Genomic DNA, 8,558 nt, shown 5'->3' with positions numbered 1-8,558 from the left:
AGTTTTGACCCCATAAATGTGTTGAGGATGGTCGTTTTATGAGGAATCCACACCTAGATCATATATTTTTAATAAAAAAATGATATTTGGCACCTAAAAAATTTATATGTATGGTCAAAATTTTAAAACAAAGCAAAAAAACCTGAAAAACACATTTAGCACGTACCCATTTCTCTCTCTCTCTCTCTCTCTCTATATATATATATATATTAATGGGTCCATGCTAAATGAAATATGCTAAATGAAACATGCTAAATGGGTTTTTCTGCTCTTTCGACGTTTTTTTACAGTTTTGACCCCATAAATGTGTTGGGCATGATCGATTTATGCGGAATCCACATCTGGATCATGTGTTTTCGATGAAAAAAATGATATTTGGAGTCTAAAAATTTTATAAAGATTTTGGATCATTGAATTTTTTAACGTTATAAAAACCCACCCATGTGTCAGAATCAAACACTTCAAGAGCCGATCCCTATAAAATCAAGTACATAGATCACATCGGTATGTTTAGAATTTAAAAATAAAAAAAAAAATTGAAAAACTTATTTAGCACATTTCATTTAGCACACACATTACTCTCTCTCTCTCTCTCTCTCTATATATATATATATATATATATATATATATATATATATATTGGTAGTTGTGCAACCCTTAGGTGAGTAGCTAAGTGTGAAATGTTGTGGAGCATCCATCGGACAAGTGATGAATGCTCAATGTTTTTTTTTCTAGAAAAATGATGTTCAACGTCAAAATCATGCAAAAAATACCTTTAGCGGTGGTTGAAGCTGCCGCTAACACCCCCAGGGAGGCGCACATTTTTTTTAAAAAGATGCTTTAGCAGTGGTTTCGATCGTCATTAAGGGTCCTAGTGGAAAAATAAACCTTTAGTGGTGGTCAAAACTGCAGCTAAATGTCTTTTTTGCGTGATTTCATGCCGAAACAACATTCTTTGCTTGAATTTCATTGAGTGTCCTTCACTTCTGCTATGGTGCTCCTTAGCATTGCGCTCGAGGTTGCACTCCTACACATCACACACAGACTTTCTTTCTCTCTCTTTATATATATATATATATATATAGGACTAGGTCTTGGCCTCCAGTTGGTAAAATCCTTGAAGTCCCCCCTGCCCACCAGAGAGTACACCCAACTTCGACCTTGCAGCAATGGACGCTCCCTGTGGGTTTCAAACTTGAGACGTTCTGTTGACTTGATGACATTCACAAGTAGCCCCCACCAAATAAATGGAGCTCTATGAGCGATAATTAATATTTTTTATCTTTTCTAACATAAGCTTTAAAAATAAAGAAATATTTTAATTAGATTTAGCAGTAGCATAATCATCAAACTTATTCCAACTATATGAGATCAGCATTATGGTCCTTCTCTATTGCTTCCTGTCTCGAGTCACAACCTCAATCACCATACAATCATTTATATTTTCTTTGGTTTTTTTATCAAGTTTTTAGGATTTGTTTGAATGACATACATAATTTGCTTTTTTTTATAAGAGAGAAATTACCCCATGACCAGAGACCTAGTCGCATTTTGTATGTCTGTCATACTTACTATCATTTTTCGGACGGTGTAAACCCGTGGTGCACCCCTTGCACCCAAGTTGTCACTTGGGGGCAAGGGGTGCACCCACAACTATCATGATATATCAAAACCCTACATTGTTTAAGGTATCCTCGATGGCCTTCTAGACATCTTGTTGGGTTATATCGAAGTTATTGTGAACCTCTTCATCTGTCTACGACTTCATATGTTGCATTGTCATTGATTGTTGACTTTCTACTTGCATAATCTTCTTAAAAACCAGGTTTTGTTCATAAACCAAGTTTTACTCCTAAAACTAGTCTTAGTTACTTGTTTGAATGCCATTAAACCAAGTTTGGGTAAAACCTACTTTTAAGCAAAATCTCCTACCACCCATCTGGGTTTTTTGAGCATGCTGACCCTCCACTAGATTCCTTCTACCACTGACAGGACTTTGACTATTTTCAGTTACAAAATGGCCAAGCTAATTTCTTTTTTGTAGTTGTAGTGTTGGAATTAGGATTGGGGTGTGAGCAGTGCAGGGGAGCACCCCGTTGATAAAGGAGAAGAGAATGAGAATGGTGAGGTTAATGGCCTACTTTAGGGGGGTTGGGGTTCCTTCTCTGTCCATACATGCAGTGCACAGGGTCTAAAGATTTATAATCCTCTCTTGGGTAGCTATTATCCTAGCCTTGAATGAAGTTTTTAATCCTATTCAATATATTATTATGAGATTTTAACTCACACGTTATGTGAGTTACAAGCCCACCATTGTGTAGCTTTTTGGGTTTTAGTGTGAGACCCTATAGCCATACTGAATCTATTATCTAGATCCAACATCTGTTACTTAGCCATATGGGGTGAACACCTATATTATATCATAATTGGTGTATCATGTATCACATATAACACTTCATGACAAAATATACACCCAATAACCCATGCATAATTTCAAGGGTTCTATCAATGATATTTTTTTCACATGTTATGAGTTGTTTCTTACATAATCATGTAGATTTTTCTATCATTCAATTTCAAGTATGAGGTTTTCAAACATGCTATGGGTTATCTCCCACATAGTCATGCGAATATTTCTATCATTCATATTTAGGTGAGTATGAGTTTTTCAATCATGCTATAGGTTATTTTCTAAATAGCCATGAGTATTTTCTTCATTTTCAAGTATAATGTTTTTCATATATGTTATGGGTTTCCCACATAGTTATGTGGTTTTTCATCATTATATGAACTATGATTCTTTTCCACATATAATATGGGTTTAGTCATAATATCATGAGGTTTTACATACACTAGCTGAACTTTTCCTTCATGATATATCACTATCATGAAGATATTCACAAAGTAGGTTGATTTTTCATCATGATCCTTTCATGCACTCATTTCACATAACTATATGAGTTTCTTATCATGTCATAATATAAATTTTTTTTAAAGTGCAATACCACATTCAAATAAATAATCATATTGTGGGTCTCACTTATGTAGTAAATCATGAGGTTCTTATGGCTCTTCCATAATCATACCATAGGACATCATCGTGTCCACATACACACTAGTGGAATACTATAAATTTTCATCAATTCATAGATCCATAATAATATGATTTGCCAAACATAATAAATACTCTCACTTTTCAAACTTTCACCATAGTCCATACTTCACTATCCATGTGCACTATCATCACATGCAACATGCTTAAATTCTTATCAAGTTAATTACCACTTGATCATTTTGGATTGATATATATTCAGATCCATATCCTATAAGAGTTATTTCATTAGTATTTGGATATGTCAAACATGATAAGTCAATTTTAAGGCTTTAAATAAACCACAAGCTTGTGAACATATAAGTTCAGATCTATTATCGGATCCACTAAAAAATCTAGATTCAAATCCATTGGATTTGCATGAGTCTATATCCAAATCCGACTTGAGATGTTATCCATCAAGTCCAACATAATCCATATTAAAATTCAAATGGATCCATACCATACATCCAACATTATACTTATCTGAATCTATTCGGTTCAAACTAGGACACACATAGAATATATTATTTGGTCTAATATCTGATTTGATACTATCCAGATCCATCATAAACTTTGGATTAAATCTGAATGTATATCCCATATTCGAGTATTATACTTTTTTGGATCCATCAAAAAATCTGGATCGAATCCAGATCCATATCTCATATCCAAAATTATATTATTCAGATCCAACACTAGAACCGTTCGATAAAACACTATCCAAATAATACACGCATCAAACCATAATTGGGTTCATATTATACCATGAGTTTTTAGTCAAAAACAAATTTCAAACTAGATCTCAATACTTAATCCATGTTAAGTTATTTGCTCAACACCCAAAATAACCTAAAAAAACTGAATCATTCAAGTATAATAATAGTTCAAGTAGGTTCAATGATATTTTTTGAATCTAAAACTTATTAATTGGATTTATTTGGATCCACTCAAGTTTAACAAGATCCAATAGCATTGTCTTGGTCGAAACTAATTCAACTGGATCTAAACTAGATGTTTGGATCTAGTAAGGTGACATAAACCTTGGTTTGATTCGGTAAAACATTTTGAATTTGGTTAAACTTGTATGGATTAAAAATATTATGCAATTACATACAATATTTCATGATTCAAAAATATATGCATGCTGAAAATTTCTTCTCCCATACTAGGGTAGAGATCCAAAGCAAATATTAACTGAGTAAAAAAAAAACTTATCGGATCCAACAAAGTTTATAAGAAACTACATATACCAACTTAATCCAATCTATATCCAAACTTGTCTAGATAAAGCTCTAGAAGGTATTCCACAAACCAGAAGCACTTTTCTGCAAAATAAGAAAAGTCATAAGGTAGTTTTGGGCAAAAAATAACAAATCAGAATATTAAAATAGAAATTTTAAAACTTTTTGAGTTAAATAGAAAATTCAGGTGGTTTTCTATAATTTTAAAAAAATTCAAGATTGTTTTTGAAAAAAAACAGAGCAAGAAACCTTGTCTCAAATATTTTTCAGAGAGCAAGCTTGTTTCTAAAATTTTCCAAAAATAGAATTCTCTAAACATAATATTGATAAATATTCAGGATTGAATATCAAAAAACTTGAAATTTAAAAGAAAGGGTTTCTCAATGTTTCCAAAAATCTAACTCCTCTCCTTCCTCCTTTTTCATTTTTTTTCTTTTTCTCTTTTCTTTCTTTTCCCTTTTTTTTCTTTTCTTTCTCACCCTCTCCCATAAAAGGGGACCTTTAGGGTTTCTCTCTTTTATGAAAGGGGGAAAAACCTTAGAGAAGAATCAGGAAGGTAGGGCGGCAACTGCCATCACCTTTATCGTGAGTTTCGATAATCATCGTCTTGTGGGTCGTAGGGTTCGCCGACCGATGGAGGGTCCACCACCACCTCCGATACACCACTAGCTCTCTCTACTTCTTTTGTAGTGGCAGGTGTCACCATCGCCGGTTTCGGCAACCCTTTTCTCTCATAAAGTCTTCATGCAGCAGGTCCTTCCCTAAACGGATCGTTGCTCCCGGACTTAGAACCAAGTACGCAAGGGTCGATTTCATAGAGGCATCCCTTTTGTTGTAAGGCGAGTGGAAAGTCAGGCTCTAGCAGCCTGACGATGAGGTCTCAGAGTCCAATGCACCTTGGAAAAATAAAGGGTGAAGGTGGATTGGTCGGTGCCTAGATAGTTCATGTGGAAGATGAGCTCCTTGCTCCTCAGGCAAGTCCTCCTTGTTCCTCTAGATGACCTAGCCGATGCCAACGTAGACCAACTCATACTTGTGTCCACTGACGTTGATGCTCCTTACCAGGGGCAGGCGAAAGTCTCACTCCTGCTCGGGGTAGATGAAAGGATCGATGAAGCCCATTGGCTGCATCCACATGGATTGTTGTGTCCCACCCAGTCTCTTTGTTCTTCGCCATGAGCAAGACGTTCAAGAGTTTGACATCTTCGAACTCGCTTTTGAGGGTAGAGCTAAGGCGGTGACATAGATGGTGTTCTCATCCACTAGCTCGATGGCCTTGTGGGGGTCCATCACATAGTAACCCTCCCTCAACTCCACCTTGAAGTATAGGGCAAACTTGTCGCAACACACCTGAACGTTGGCCCAGGTCACCATGTTGGGCTTGTTGTAGGGCTTGACCTTCACCCAAGCACCACCCTGTTTTTTGAGTTTTTTTTTCTCAGTGAGAAGTGCTCGGATTCCGGTGAGGCTCTTCTTATTTTTTGAGTTTTTCCTAGTGAGGGGTGCCCTATTTTCATCGACTCTTCTTCTTCTTTTTTCTTTTTTGTCGATAAAAGCATCGTCGGTCAAACTCGACGTTTTTTAGGTGTTCTGACGAGGGCGGTATTCGGGTCGATTAGTGATGAGAATCTGTGCACAATAGAACCATAACTTTGATGCCAATGTTGGGAATAGGATTGGGGTGTGCACAGCGAGGGGGAGCACCCCCATCAACAAAGGAGAAGAGAATGAAAATGGTGAAATTAACGACCTACTTTTGGAGGGTTCCTTCTCTTTTCATACTTATAGTGTGTAGGGGTTGTGAATTTATAATCCTCTCCTAGGTAGCTATTATCGCAACCTTAAATGGGGTTTTCCATTTCATTCAATACGATATTTAATACGTTATTATGAGAGTTTAACTCACACGTTATGTGAGTTACGAGCCCACCATTGTGTGTGGCTCTTTTGATTTTAGTAGGAGACCCTATGGCCACATTGGATTTATTACTTAGTTCCAATGTGTAGCAGAAAAAAATAGAGTTAGTTGTTGGTTGTGGTAGTCTAGGAAGGAGAGGAGGTAACGGTGGTGGTGGTAGGAAGCATATTCAATGTTAAGAAAGGAACACTTATATAAGTGTTTTGCCCAATTAGGGAGAGGGCATTGGGGGGTTGTTGGAAAATGTACTGCACCACCTCTAAGTCACAACACTTTTCTGAACATAGAACCACACCTCATGGTAGCAGCAGCAAGAAGAGATTTTTTTTTTGGTGTGTGTGCGTGTGTGTGTGTGGTGGGGGTGGGGCGAGGACGGCACGGAAGGAATGAAATTAACTCTAGTATATATATGTAACAAAAGATAATTATTGATTTTCCAATTAACCATTAAGGCTCCTTAAAAGTTCACTTTTTTTTTTGTGTATTCTTTTTATTATTTTCAAATGGTGCTTTTAAAATTTTCTTTTTCCTGTTTTTAATAACAAGGAGAAAGCACTACATTGGATTGAACATCCCTGTTATGAGCTTAGAGGTGTCACACTGACTGTGGTGTGTATGGTGTAAAACTCTATGAGTACGTACGTCAAGCTTGACAGAACCTTTAAGGATTCTTTGTTGTGGGATGTGATTCAGTTCTTTTATGGTATCAGAGCATACCAACTCTGTGATGGTGTCTTCTCTATCAGGTATGATTGCTAACGGCCAGAATCACTTTTTGTCCATCAAGCTAAATGCTGAAATTTACTAGATTTGAGAATCACAATTTACTTTACTTTTTCTTACATATGACCTTACGGGTCTTGTTGATTCCTCCACCACCCAAGTTTAAGGAAAACGAGCTTACCCTTCTCAGGCTTTATTTGGAAGGCTATGTTAGAGTGATGGGGTCATAGCCGTACCTGTGTTTTATGAGGCCTGAGTGGGAGGGAAAAAATGGGCCCCCTATTAATAGTAGGAGTTCGGGGTGGCGCCAAAAGAATCAAAATAACAATAAAGTTTGCATTCACATTAAACAAATATAATATTCTAAATATTTATATTATATTAAATAAAAATGTATAAAATATTTATATAAACTACCTAAACAATACTCATTGGCCTTAAAAATGGGCCCCTAAAATTTTTTTGGGCCCAGGGCCCTTGAGGCCCAAGCCCCATTGGCCTCTTTACAGGTCCGGTTCTGGATGGGGTGCAGGATGAAAGAAGAAAATGAGTGATGGTATTAGAGTTGTCAACTATATTATTCCCATATGGGAGGCCATCTCCACTCTCATCACCATTTCCATGTTTCATCTTCAACATTTGTGCTTGCAAACAACATTGTGGGTATCACCTCAGTGATATCCCATGTGGTAAGTCAAGCTGAAGCCCAAGATTGAATCCGTCTGGGACATGGGGTGGTTGTTGTCCTGACAGGGGTCTTTCTAACCTCAGCTTGTCTTTCAAAAAAAAAAAAAATAGCACTGTGTGAAGGCAAAACATAAAAATAGAAGAACACAGAGATCAGCCAGGGTCATGAGGAAGAGAAGGCAATTGAAGGGGGGTGGATAACATGTGAAGAGAGACACAAAATTGCATACACATCGGCCAAGATAGGGGTCTTTCTAACACCAGCTTGCCTTTGAAAAAATAAAAATAGCACTGTGGGTATGTGGAAATGGGATTCACTAAATTCCTATCTCTTGTCTTAAGTAGGCTCTGTTTGGAAGCCATTGTTGGGAGGGGTGATGATAGGAATGACCAAATTGGTAGATTTAGCAACATGATCTTCACAAGGACGTTGTTGAAATCTGCTGATTTTTAATGCGGTCACCCTCCCAACGCTGTTGTCAACCATGTCTCCCCTCTCAAAGCAGTGTTCCCAAACGATGGAGACGATGGGGATTTCATGAATCCCCCAATGGCCGCTCTCAACTACAGTTCCCAAATAGAGCCTCAAGGTAGTTAACAATGATGCCATCACTTGTTCTTGGGCCGGCTCGGTCAAAGCTTGGTTTGGGCTAACTCGTTGGGAAAACTTCAGCTAAGGTCGGTTCGTTAGGCCCATGAGCTTAATCAGGACGGGCTGAGCTTATTATATTATATATATTATTATGTATAAAACATATATATGTTATGTTATATGTGTGGGGGAATGGGACAGTCTAACCAAAAGAAAGTTTAAAATCTGCAGCCAACTATGTTCAGAGGATTCTTTTTTTCTAATGCTTTAGCATCTTACTCATCGATCAGACCACATATATTT

General features: G+C 37.1%; 1 pseudogene; it reads right to left on the bottom strand.

The window, feature by feature from the left end:
- Positions 1 to 4,259: 4,259 nt before the first annotated feature.
- Positions 4,260 to 8,273, bottom strand: LOC149817052 (glutamate decarboxylase 1 pseudogene; annotated as a pseudogene).
- Positions 8,274 to 8,558: the final 285 nt, after the last annotated feature.

Source organism: Nuphar pumila, chromosome 14, assembly GCF_984573655.1.
Source record: "Nuphar pumila chromosome 14, dmNupPumi1.hap1.1, whole genome shotgun sequence".
NCBI lineage: Eukaryota > Viridiplantae > Streptophyta > Magnoliopsida > Nymphaeales > Nymphaeaceae > Nuphar > Nuphar pumila.
The sequence above is the reverse complement of the archived record's forward strand: the minus strand, read 5'-3'. Positions and strand labels throughout refer to the sequence as shown.